This window comes from Zea mays, chromosome 2 (genome assembly GCF_902167145.1).
Source record: "Zea mays cultivar B73 chromosome 2, Zm-B73-REFERENCE-NAM-5.0, whole genome shotgun sequence".
In the NCBI taxonomy this organism is placed as follows: Eukaryota; Viridiplantae; Streptophyta; class Magnoliopsida; order Poales; family Poaceae; genus Zea; species Zea mays.
In genome coordinates, this window is record NC_050097.1 from 25,190,244 (window position 1) to 25,202,611 (window position 12,368).

Consider the following 12,368-nt stretch of genomic DNA (forward strand, 5'->3'; position numbering starts at 1 on the left):
TCTAAGGATCTTCACATCCACATCCGAAAATAGGCAATTATAACCCATTCCACAAAGTTGTGAAACGGACAACAAGTTATAGCTTAAAGAATCTACTAATAAAACATTTGAAAGTGATTGTTGGTCTGAGATAGGAATTTTACCAATACCAATCACCTTACTTTTGCCACTATCTCCAAACACAATTTCTTGTGCTTCTTGAGTTAGTTGCAATGTATGAAACATGTCTTTCTCCCCGGTCATGTGATTTGTACATCCACTGTCAAGCACCCAACTTGACCCACCAGAGGAGTAGACCTGCAAAACAAGTTTAGGCTATGCTTTTAGGTACCCAAATTGAATTGGGTCCTACAGTGTTAGTTATAGCCTTGGGTACCCACACACTTCTTTTCATGACTTTTCGTTTAGTGTAGGCACCCACATATTTCACAACCAATTTTCCTAACTCCCAAGTCAACATATAATCACAAAGATATGAGTGGGAAATGGGAGCATTAGATTTTTGTCCACTTGAGGATCCCACTTCCTTCATCTTACTCTTTGTGGAACTCAAGTTAACCTTTACCTGAGGTGACTTGTCATTTGAGGAGTGAATCCTCCCCAAGGCATCATATAGGGTGGTTCCCTCTATGAACTTGGGGAATCTCCACCCCTTATGCACTGTGCTAGGGTTTTCCTTGGATGAGTTGAACCCAAGCCCCCTTCTTCCATTGTTGGGCTTAAGGGACTTGTACTTGGGTTCAACTTTCTTTAACCCATCATTGCTAGAGCATCTTTTCAAAATTTCTTTGACCTTCACCTGTGGGCTATTCTTCCTTGCATGGTTAGTTAGACAACAAGAAGCATGATATTTGGCACAATGTTTGCAAGAATTATCATTTAAGCTAGACTTAGATTCAAGCACTAAAGATGAGGCATTGATGTTCTTGCAATTTTCAAGTTGCACTTGAAGTTCTTGATTTTGAACATTCAAGCTTAACATGCTTGCTTCAAGTGCATTCTTTTCATTTGCAAGATTAGCTATAGAGGTTTTCATGTTAATTACTTCTTTATCTTTATTCTCTATAGTTATCTTGACTAAAGATACTTCCTTAGTCAAGACATCTAGCATTTCATCTTTATTGTGAAGCAATTCTTGAAGCTCTAGGTTTCTTTCCTTTTCAAGGATAAGCAAGTCTTCTTGAGCATCAAGAGTTGCTTTTCTTTTATCTAGCTTCTCCATTAATTTTGTGATAACATTGTATCCATTCAAGCCAAATTCTTTAATCATTTTATTTTTCATGGCAATTTGTTCATCATCATCATCATTTGAAAAATCATTACTAAATAATGTTACCTTATCTCCTTTTGCCATGAGGCAAGTTGGAGTGTAGAATTCGTCTTGTAGGTTGGTGAAGAGTTGCGAGCTTGATGTAGATTGGATGGCCACGTTTGCCACCACTTCCTCTTCCTCGGAGCTAGAACTCTCTTCATCGGAGTTCCATTCTTCACCAATATGGGCTTGACCATATTTCTTCTTCTTGAAGTATCCCTTGGTCTTGCCCCCCTTTTTGAACTTGTCCTTCTTGTATTCCTTCTTAGCTTCTTGTTCCTTCTTATTAGGACAATCCGCTATGAAATGACCGGTTTGGCCACATTCATAGCATGCCCTCTTCTTTCCTTTCCTTTGGAACTTGTCATTTTTCCTTACAAATTTCTTGAATGTTTTGATGAACATAGCAGTGTCTTCATCACTTGAGCTATCTTCATCACTTGAAGTCTCGACCACTTTCTTTGCTTTGTGGTCTTTGTTCTTCTTGGGGTTGTCTTGTTCATTAGTGATCAATGCATGAGAGTCCCTTGACTTGATAGGGGCTTCTTCGGACTCGTGTTGTTGAATCTTTGCAAATAATTGATGAGGTGTCATATCCTCATAGTCATCACGATCCCTAATCATCCTTGCAAGACTCTTATCCTTTTCTTTATAAGCTCTCATGAACAATCTTGTGACCTTGGAGTCACTCCAATCTTCACTCCCAAGAACTCTTATTTTGTTGACCATCACCATCAAGCGATCAAAGAGTGATTGAAGCGACTCACCCTTTGTCCAATCATATCTTGCAAGCTCACTTTCCAAAGCCTCAACTCTATGTCTTTTAGCTTTGGGATCTCCTTCATGTGACATTCTAAGAATATTCCAAATGTCACGGGCATCTTCTCTTCCTTGAACTTTCCGGTATTCTTCCGGACAAAGACTTCCTTTAATTATGCTCACTGCTTGAGCATTTCGATGAACCTCTTGCATCATTTCCGGAGTCATCTCTTCTCCTTGGGCGGGCTTATACATACCTACATTAACAATCTCCCAAAGACTAGGATGCACACCGATTAAATGCGACTTCATCTTGTCGGCCCACTCATCATAGTTCAACTCACTAAGAGTTGGTAACTTTCCAAGTGGGGCGGAAGAGAAGTTGGGAATATAATTTCTAGAGTAATCGAATTGAACTTTGCTAAAGTCATTACCTTTGCTTTTGGTAGATGATCCTTCGGTGTTGAGACTTACCTTGCTCAATACCTTAGATACCAAAAGATCCACTAGATCGTCATTATAATCAAATGTTCCCTTACCTTTATCTTCTTCGGCCTTTCTTCTTGATTCTTCTTCTTCGGCCTTTTTCTTAGCATCTTCCTCTTTCATTTTGAGGAACATTCTCTCGGCAATCTTCATGGCGAGGTCGAGGACCTTGGGGTCCACTTCCTCACCGGAAGATGTGATGGGGATTTCCTCGAGGAGAGAATCCACATGGTCCCGTTGAGTAGACATGATCGTTTCCTCACGCGGTTAAGCGTAAAACGAGGTACGAGGCTCTGATACCAATTGAAAGTAGCCTAGAGGGGGGGGTGAATAGGCTAATCTGAAAATTTTCACAACAAACTTCGAAAGATTGTTAGATACACAGTTCGACTGGTGCAGGCCGGTTCAACAGCTACGTGCGCAAGCTGAACCACTCTGAACCAATCCAACTGTTTTAAAAACTTTAGACTAAAATCTACTCGAAAAGTGTTTCGCAAGTTCTTGAGAGAAGTAAGATATAGCTAAGTGAGGATGAAAAGATGAATATGTAAAGATTATTTTACTTCTAGATAAACTCTACGGAGAAATCTTTATGTCAATCTTGCAAGTAAAAATATCTCAAGTTGAAACAAGCAAGAACACAAGACACAAGATTTAATCCGAGGTTCGGCCACACCACAAAGGTGTCCTACTCCCCGTTGAGGAGCCCACAAAGGGCCGGGTCTTTTTCAACCCTAATCCTCCAAAAGCCGACCACAAAGGTCAAGGCAATCTCTTCTTATCTTAGCTCAAAGAGCGGGTAATACAAACTTCTTAGGGTCGTCCACAAATTTGGAGACTCCCAAGCAACCTCAAAGATCTTGAAACCTAGGGTTTCAAGAACACCAAGAACGCACAAGAGGGGTTTGCACAAGCTCAAGTCTTTGAAAGAGAGATGGGAGAGGAAAACCAAATCGTGAGCACAAGCACAAACCTCACACCCAAGAGCTCCTCCAACAAGGTTGAATCTTGAGGAAGATTTAAGTGTGAGAGAGATGGAGAGATGAGTGCTTTGTCTCAAGTTAGGTGAGCAATAAATGAGTGAGTGTTCAGCCGTATTAAAGAAGAGAGAGAGGAGGGGTCTTATTTATAGTCACGGCTCAAAAACTAGCCGTTTGACCAAAAATCCCGTTGAAAACCGGTTGAACCGCCCCCTGACAGGTCAGCAGACTGTCTGCCAGTCTGACTGCCAGACTGACTGGCAGACTGACCTGCAGGCGGGTCAGACAGGCCAGGAGCGGTTGAACCGCCCCCTAGGGCGGTTGAACCGCCCCCTGACACCCCTGGCGACCTGACTGCCAGTCTGACTGGCAGATTGCAGATCAGAGGTCAGAGGGTCAGAGACCAGTTGAGCTGCCCCCCAGGACCAGTTCAGCTGGTCTAGACCAGAGAGTTTTGGAGAGAAAACCCCAGCTCAGCTGCCCTGGGGCAAGTTCAGCTGGGTATGGTCAGAGAGGTCCACAGCTGAAGTTGAAGTTCAGCTGGAGTTGAAAGTTCAACTCAGCTGAAGTCCAGCTCAGCTGAAAAGCTCAGCTGCAGCTGAAGAAGCTCATCACAGCTGAAGTTAAGTTCAGCTGGAAAGCTCAGCTGCAGTTGAAGAAGTTCAGCTGTTTTTCAGCAAGAACACTCTAGGTTTCTCAACCCAAACCATGGTCAGCCAAATAATGTTAACGTGATTTTTGGTTTTCAAAAATAGCTTTTGAATTAGAGGACTTGAGCTATAGCAAACACCTGTACCTGTGCGGAAAAGAACAAGGAAGAATTACATCATGCAACACAAGATTTTACATAAATTTTATACGTCCGTTGCATGAAGTCCTTGGTGCTTCCTTAAGTTCCTGTTTCCTTCTAATCAAACACTGAGAACAAAAACTGTTAGTACCCTTATTTGTTTTGTCATTAAATCACCAAAACCCTCACTTGGGGTTGATTGCACTTACACTTCTTCTCAATCAAACGGGAACAAAACTTCCCCGCAAGGGCCACCACACAATTGGTGCCTCTTGCCTTGGTTACAATTGAGTTGATCGTAAGAAAGAATCAAAGAAGAAAGCAATCCAAGCGCAAGAGCTCGAAAGAACACAAGCAAATCTCTCTCACTAATCACTACGGCGTTGTGTGGAGTTTGGAGAGGATTTGATCACTTGGGTGTGTCTAGAATTGAATGCTAGAGCTCTTGTAAGTGGTTGAAGTAGGAAAACTTGGATGACTTGAATGTAGGGTGGTTGGGGGTATTTATAGCCCCAACCACCAAACTAGCCGTTTGGTGGGGCTGTCTGTCGCATGGTGCACCGGACAGTCCGGTGCGCCAGCCACGTCCCCAGGCCGTTGGGTTCCGACCGTTGGAGCTCTGACTGCTGGGCCCGCCTGGATGTCCGGTGGCACACCGGACATGTACTGTAGAGTGTCCGGTGCACCACTTTGCGCGTGCCTGACTTCTGCGCGCTCTGGCGCGCATTTAATGCTTCTGCAGGTGACCGTTGGCGCGAAGTAGCCGTTGCTCCACTGGCTCACCGGACAGTCCGGTGTACACCGGACATGTCCGGTGAATTATAGCGGAGCGAATTCCCGAAGCTGGCGAGTTCTAGAGTCGCTCTTCCCTGGGGCACCGAACACTGTCCGGTGTACACCGGACAGTCCGGTGAATTATAGCGGAGCGCCTCTGGATTTTCCCGAAGGTGAGGAGTTCAGCGTGAAGTCCCCTGGTGCACCGGACACTGTCCGGTGGCACACCGGACAGTCCGGTGTGCCAGACCAGGGCTGCCTTCGGTTATCCCTTTGCTCTCTTTGTTGAACCCAATTCTTAGTCTTTTTATTGGCTAAGTGTGAACCTTTGGCACCTGTATAACTTATACACTAGAGCAAACTAGTTAGTCCAATTATTTGTGTTGGGCAATTCAACCACCAAAATCAATTAGGAAATAGGTGTAAGCCTAATTCCCTTTCAATCTCCCCCTTTTTGGTGATTGATGCCAACACAAACTAAAGCAAATATGGAAGTGCATAATTGAACTAGCTTGCATAATGTAAGTGCAAAGGTTACTTGGAATTGAGCCAATATGAATACTTATAAGATACGCATGGATTGTTTCTTTAATTTTTGACATTTTGGACCACGCTTGCACCACAAGTTTTGTTTTTGCAAATTCTTTTGTAAATCCTTTTCAAAGTTCTTTTGCAAATAGTCAAAGGTAAATGAATAAGATTTTGTGAAGCATTTTCAAGATTTGAAATTTTCTCCCCCTGTTTCAAATGCTTTTCCTTTGACTAAACAAAACTCCCCCTTAATGAAGTCCTCCTCTTAGTGTTCAAGAGGGTTTTGATATATCAATTTTGAAATACTACTTTCTCCCCCTTTTGAACACAATAAGATACCAATTTGAAATTTCCAATTGAAAATCATTTAAAAAAGGTGGTGGTGCGGTCCTTTTGCTTTGGGCTAATACTCTCTCCCCCTTTGGCATGAATCGCCAAAAACGGAGTCATTAGAGCCCTTAGAATTACTTTCTCCCCTTTTGGTCATAAGTAAATGAGTGAAGATTATACCAAAGACGGAGTCCTTTTGCTTTGGACTCATGCTCTCTCCCCTAAAGATGGAGAGTGGCCCGGCGCGACGGCGAAGGATGAGTTACAGAGTGGAAGCCTTTGTCTTCGCCGAAGACTCCAATTTCCTTTCAATACACCTATGACTTGGTTTGAAAATAGACTTGAAAACATATTAGTCATAGCATATGAAAGATACATGATCAAAGGTATATAAAAGAGCTATGTGTGCAAATCAACAAAAGAAGTTCCTAGAATCAAGGGTATTTAGCTCATGCCTAAGTTTGTTAAAGGTTTGTTCATCAAGAGGCTTGGTAAAGATATCGGCTAATTGATCTTTAGTGTTGATATATGAAATCTCGATATCTCCCTTTTGTTGGTGATCCCTTAGAAAATGATACCGAATGGCTATGTGTTTAGTGCGGCTATGCTCAACGGGATTATCCGCCATATGCGAATTGCACTCTCATTATCACATAGAAGAGGAACTTTGGTTAATTTGTAACCGTAGTCCCTAAGGGTTTGCCTCATCCAAAGTAGTTGCGCGCAACAATGTCCTGCGGCAATGTACTCGGCCTCGGCAGTAGAAAGAGCTACGGAATTTTGCTTCTTTGAAGCCCAAGACACCAAGGATCTTCCCAAGAACTGGCAAGTCCCCGATGTGCTCTTTCTATTGATTTTACACCCCGCCCAATCGGCATCCGAATAACCAATTAAATCAAAAGTGGATCCCCTAGGATACCAAAGCCCAAACTTAGGAGTATAAACTAAATATCTCAAGATTCGTTTTACGACCGTAAGGTGAGCTTCCTTAGGGTCGGCTTGGAATCTTGCACACATGCATACGGAAAGCATAATATCCGGTCGAGATGCACATAAATAAAGTAAGGAGCCTATCATCGACTGGTATACCTTTTGATCGACAAATTTACCTCCTTCGTCAAGGTCGAGATGCCCATTGGTTCCCATGGGAGTCTTGATGGGTTTGGCATCCTTCATCCCAAACTTGTTTAGAATGTCTTGAGTATACTTCGTTTGACTAAGGAAGGTGCCCTCTTGGAGTTGCTTCACTTGAAATCCTAAGAAATACTTCAACTCCCCCATCATGGACATCTCGAATTTTTGTGTCATGATCCTACTAAACTCTTCACATGTAGATTCGTTAGTAGACCCAAATATGATATCATCAACATAAATTTGGCATACAAACAAATCATTTTCAAGTGTTTTGGTAAAGAGTGTAGGATCGGCCTTTCCGACTTTGAATCCATTAGTGATAAGGAAATCTCTAAGGCATTCATATCATGCTCTTGGGGCTTGCTTGAGCCCATAAAGCGCCTTAGAGAGTTTATAAACATGGTTAGGGTACTCACTATCTTCAAAGCCGGGAGGTTGCTCAACATAGACCTCTTCCTTGATTGGTCCATTGAGGAAGGCACTTTTCACGTCCATTTGGTAAAGCTTAAAGCCATGGTAAGTAGCATAGGCTAATAATATTCGAATTGATTCAAGCCTAGATACGGGTGCATAGGTTTCACCGATATCCAAACCTTCAACTTGGGAGTATCCCTTGGCCATAAGTCGGGCTTTGTTCCTTGTCACCACACCATGCTCGTCTTGTTTGTTGCGGAAAACCCACTTGGTTCCTACAACATTTTGATTAGGACGTGGAACCAAATGCCATACCTCATTCCTAGTGAAGTTGTTGAGCTCCTCTTGCATCGCCACCACCCAATCCGAATCTTGAAGTGCTTCCTCTACCCTGTGTGGCTCAATAGAGGAAACAAAAGAGTAATGCTCACAAAAATGTGCAACACGAGATCTAGTGGTTACCCCCTTATGAATGTCGCCGAGGATGGTATCGACGGGGTGATCTCGTTGGATTGCTTGGTGGACTCTTGGGTGTGGCGGTCTTGGTTCTTCATCCACCTTGTCTTGATCATTTGCATCTCCCCCTTGATTATTGCCGTCATCTTGAGGTGGCTCATTTGCTTGATCTTCTCCTTCATCAACTTGAGCCTCATCCTTATTTTGAGTCGGTGGAGATGCTTGCGTGGAGGAGGATGGTTGATCTTGTGCATTTGGAGGCTCTTCGGATTCCTTAGGACACACATCCCCAATGGACATGTTCCTTAGCGCGATGTATGGAGCCTCTTCATCACCTATCTCATCAAGATCAACTTGCTCTACTTGAGAGCCGTTAGTCTCATCAAACACAACATCACAAGAAACTTCAACTTGTCCAGAGGACTTGTTAAAGACTCTATATGCCCTTGTGTTTGAATCATATCCTAGTAAAAAGCCTTCTACAGTCTTAGGAGCAAATTTAGATTTTCTACCTCTTTTAACAAGAATAAAGCATTTGCTACCAAAGACTCTAAAATATGAAATATTGGCTTTTTACCGGTTAGGAGTTCATAGGATGTCTTCTTGAGGATTCGGTGTAGATATAACCGGTTGATGGCGTAGCAGGCGGTGTTGACCGCCTCAGCCCAAAACCGATCCGAAGTCTTGTACTCATCAAGCATGGTTCTTGCCATGTCCAATAGAGTTCTATTCTTCCTCTCCACTACACCATTTTGTTGTGGGGTGTAGGGAGAAGAGAACTCATGCTTGATGCCCTCCTCCTCAAGGAAGCCTTCTATTTGTGAGTTTTTGAACTCCGTCCCGTTGTCGCTTCTTATTTTCTTGATCCTTAAGCCGAACTCATTTTGAGCCCGTCTCAAGAATCCCTTTAAGGTTTCTTGGGTATGAGATTTTTCCTGCAAAAAGAACACCCAAGTGAAGCGAGAATAATCATCCACAATAACTAGATAGTACTTACTCCCGCCGATGCTTATGTAAGCAATCGGGCCGAATAGATCCATGTGTAGGAGCTCCAGTGGCCTGTCGGTTGTCATGATGTTCTTGTGTGGATGGTGAGCACCAACTTGCTTCCCTGCTTGGCATGCGGTACAAACCCTGTCTTTCTCAAAATGAACATTTGTTAATCCTAAAATGTGCTCTCCCTTTAGAAGCTTGTGAAGATTCTTCATCCCAACATGGGCTAGTCGGCGGTGCCAGAGCCAACCCATGTTAGTCTTAGCAATTAAGCAAGTGTCGAGTTCAGCTCTATCAAAATTCACTAAGTATAGCTGACCCTCTAACACTCCCTTAAATGCTATTGAATCATCACTTCTTCTAAAGACAGTGACACCTATATCAGTGAATAGACAGTTGTAGCCCATTTTGCATAATTGAGATACGGAAAGCAAATTGTAATCTAGTGAATCTACAAGAAAAACATTGGAAATAGAATGGTCGGGAGATATAGCAATTTTACCCAAACCTTTGACCAAACCTTGATTTCCATCCCCGAATGTGATAGCTCGTTGGGGATCTTGGTTTTTCTCATAGGAGGAGAACATCTTCTTCTCCCCTGTCATGTGGTTTGTGCACCCACTGTCGATGATCCAACTTGAGCCCCCGGATGCATAAACCTACAAAACAAGTTTAGTTCTTCACTTTAGGTACCCAAATGGTTTTGGGTCCTTTGGCATTAGATACAAGAACTTTGGGTACCCAAACACAAGTCTTTGACCCCTTGTGCTTGCCCCCAACATACTTGGCAACTACCTTGCCGGATTTGTTAGTTAAAACATAGGATGCATCAAAAGTTTTAAATGAGATGTCATGATCATTTGATGCACTAGAGGTTTTCTTCTTAGGCAACTTAGCACGGGTTGGTTGCCTAGAACTAGATGTCTCACCCTTATACATAAAAGCATGATTAGGGCCAGAGTGAGACTTCCTAGAGTGAATTCTCCTAATTTTGCTCTCGGGATAACCGGCAGGGTACAAAATGTAACCCTCGTTATCCTGAGGCATGGGAGCCTTGCCCTTAACAAAATTAGACAATTTCTTAGGAGGTGCATTAAGTTTGACATTGCCTCCCTGTTGGAAACCAATGCCATCCTTAATGCCAGGGCGTCTCCCACTATAAAGCATACTACGAGCAAATTTAAATTTTTCATTTTCAATTTCATGCTCGACAATTTTTGCATCTAGTTTAGCTGTATGATCATTTTGTTGTTTAATTAAAGCCATGTGATCATGCATAGCATTAATATCAACATCTCTACATCTAGTGCAAATAGTAGTGTGCTCAACGGTAGATGTAGATGGTTTGAAAGATTTTAATTCTACAACCTTAGCATGCAATATATCATTTTTACTTCTAAGGTTGGAAATAGTAGTATTGCAAACATCAAGATCTTTAGCCTTTGCAAGCAGTTTTTCATTTTCATCTCTAAGGCTAGCAAGAGAAATGTTCAATTCTTCAATCTTACCAAGTAAATCATCATTATTATTTCTAAGATTGGGAATTGAAACATTACGAGCAATGGAATCAACCTTAGCTAACAAATTAGCATTCTCATTTCTAAGGTTGTCTATAGTCTCATGGCAAGTGCTTAGCTCACTAGATAATTTTTCACATTTTTCAACTTCTAGAGAATAAGCATTTTTAACTTTAACATGCTTTTTGTTTTCCTTGATTAGGAAGTCCTCTTGGGAGTCCAAGAGGTCATCCTTCTCATGGATGGCACTAATTAATTCATTTAATTTCTCTTTTTGTTGCATGTTTAAGTTGGCAAAAAGGGTACACAAGTTATCTTCCTCATCACTAGCATTATCATCACTAGAGGACTCATATCTAGTGGATGATTTGGATTTAACCTTCTTCTTTTTGCCGTCCTTTGCCATGAGGCACTTGTGGCCGACGTTGGGGAAGAGAAGGCCTTTGGTGACGGCGATGTTGGGAGCGTCCTCGTCGTCGGAGGAGTCGCTAGAGCTTTCGTCGGAGTCCCACTCGCGACAAACATGGGCATCGCCGCCCTTCTTTTTGTAGTACCTCTTCTTCTCCTTTCTTCTCCCCTTCTTGTCGTCACCCCTGTCACTGTCACTAGAAATAGGACATTTAGCTATAAAGTGACCGGGCTTACCACATTTGTAGCAAACCTTCTTGGAGCGGGGCTTGTAATCTTTCCCCCTCCTTTGTTTGAGGATTTGGCAGAAGCTCTTGATGACGAGCGCCATTTCCTCATTGTCGAGCTTGGAGGCGTCGATTGGTTGTCTACTTGGTGTAGACTCCTCCTTTTTCTCATCCGTTGCCTTAAATGCGACCGGTTGAGCTTCGGACGTGGAGGGACCATCAAGCTCATTGATCTTCCGTGAGCCCTTGATCATAAATTCAAAGCTCACAAAATTCCCGATTACTTCCTCGGGAGTCATTAGTGTATATCTTGGATTGCCACGAATTAATTGTACTTGAGTAGGGTTAAGGAAAATAAGTGATCTTAAAATAACCTTAACCATCTCATGGTCATCCCACTTTTTGCTCCCGAGGTTGCGCACTTGATTCACCAAGATTTTGAGCCGGTTGTACATGTCTTGTGGCTCCTCCCCTTGGCGTAGACGGAAGCGACCGAGCTCCCCCTCGATCGTTTCCCGCTTGGTGATCTTGGTGAGTTCATCACCCTCGTGCGTGGTCTTGAGCACGTCCCAAACTTCCTTGGCGCTCTTTAATCCTTGCACCTTGTTGTACTCCTCCTTACTTAGAGAGGCGAGGAGTATGGTTGTGGCTTGAGAGTTGAAGTGCTCGATTTGGGCCACCTCGTCCTCATCATAATCTTCATCCCCTACGGATGGTACATGTGCTCCAAACTCAACAACATTCCATATACTTTTGTGGAGTGAGGTTAGATGAAATTTTATTAAATCACTCCACCTAGCATAATCTTCACCGTCAAAGGTTGGCGGTTTGCCTAATGGAACGAAAAGTAATGGAGTATGTCTAGAGGTGCGAGTGTAGTGTAAGGGGATCTTACTAAACTTCTTGCGCTCATGGCGCTTAGAAGTTATGGAGGGCGCGTCGGAGCCAGAGGTAGATGGCGATGAGGTGTCGGTCTCGTAGTAGACCACCTTCCTCATTTTCTTTTTCTTGTCGCCACTCCGATGCGACTTGTGGGAGGAGGCCTTCTTCTCCTTCCCTTTCTTTTTGTTGCGGGACTCTTCCGATGAAGCCTTCCCGTGGCTTGTAGCGGGCTTGTCGCCGGTCTCCATCTCCTTCTTGGCGTGATCTCCCGACATCACTTTGAGCGGTTAGGCTCTAATGAAGCACCGGGCTCTGATACCAATTGAAAGTCACCTAGAGGGGGGTGAATAGGGCGAAACTGAAATTTACAAAGTT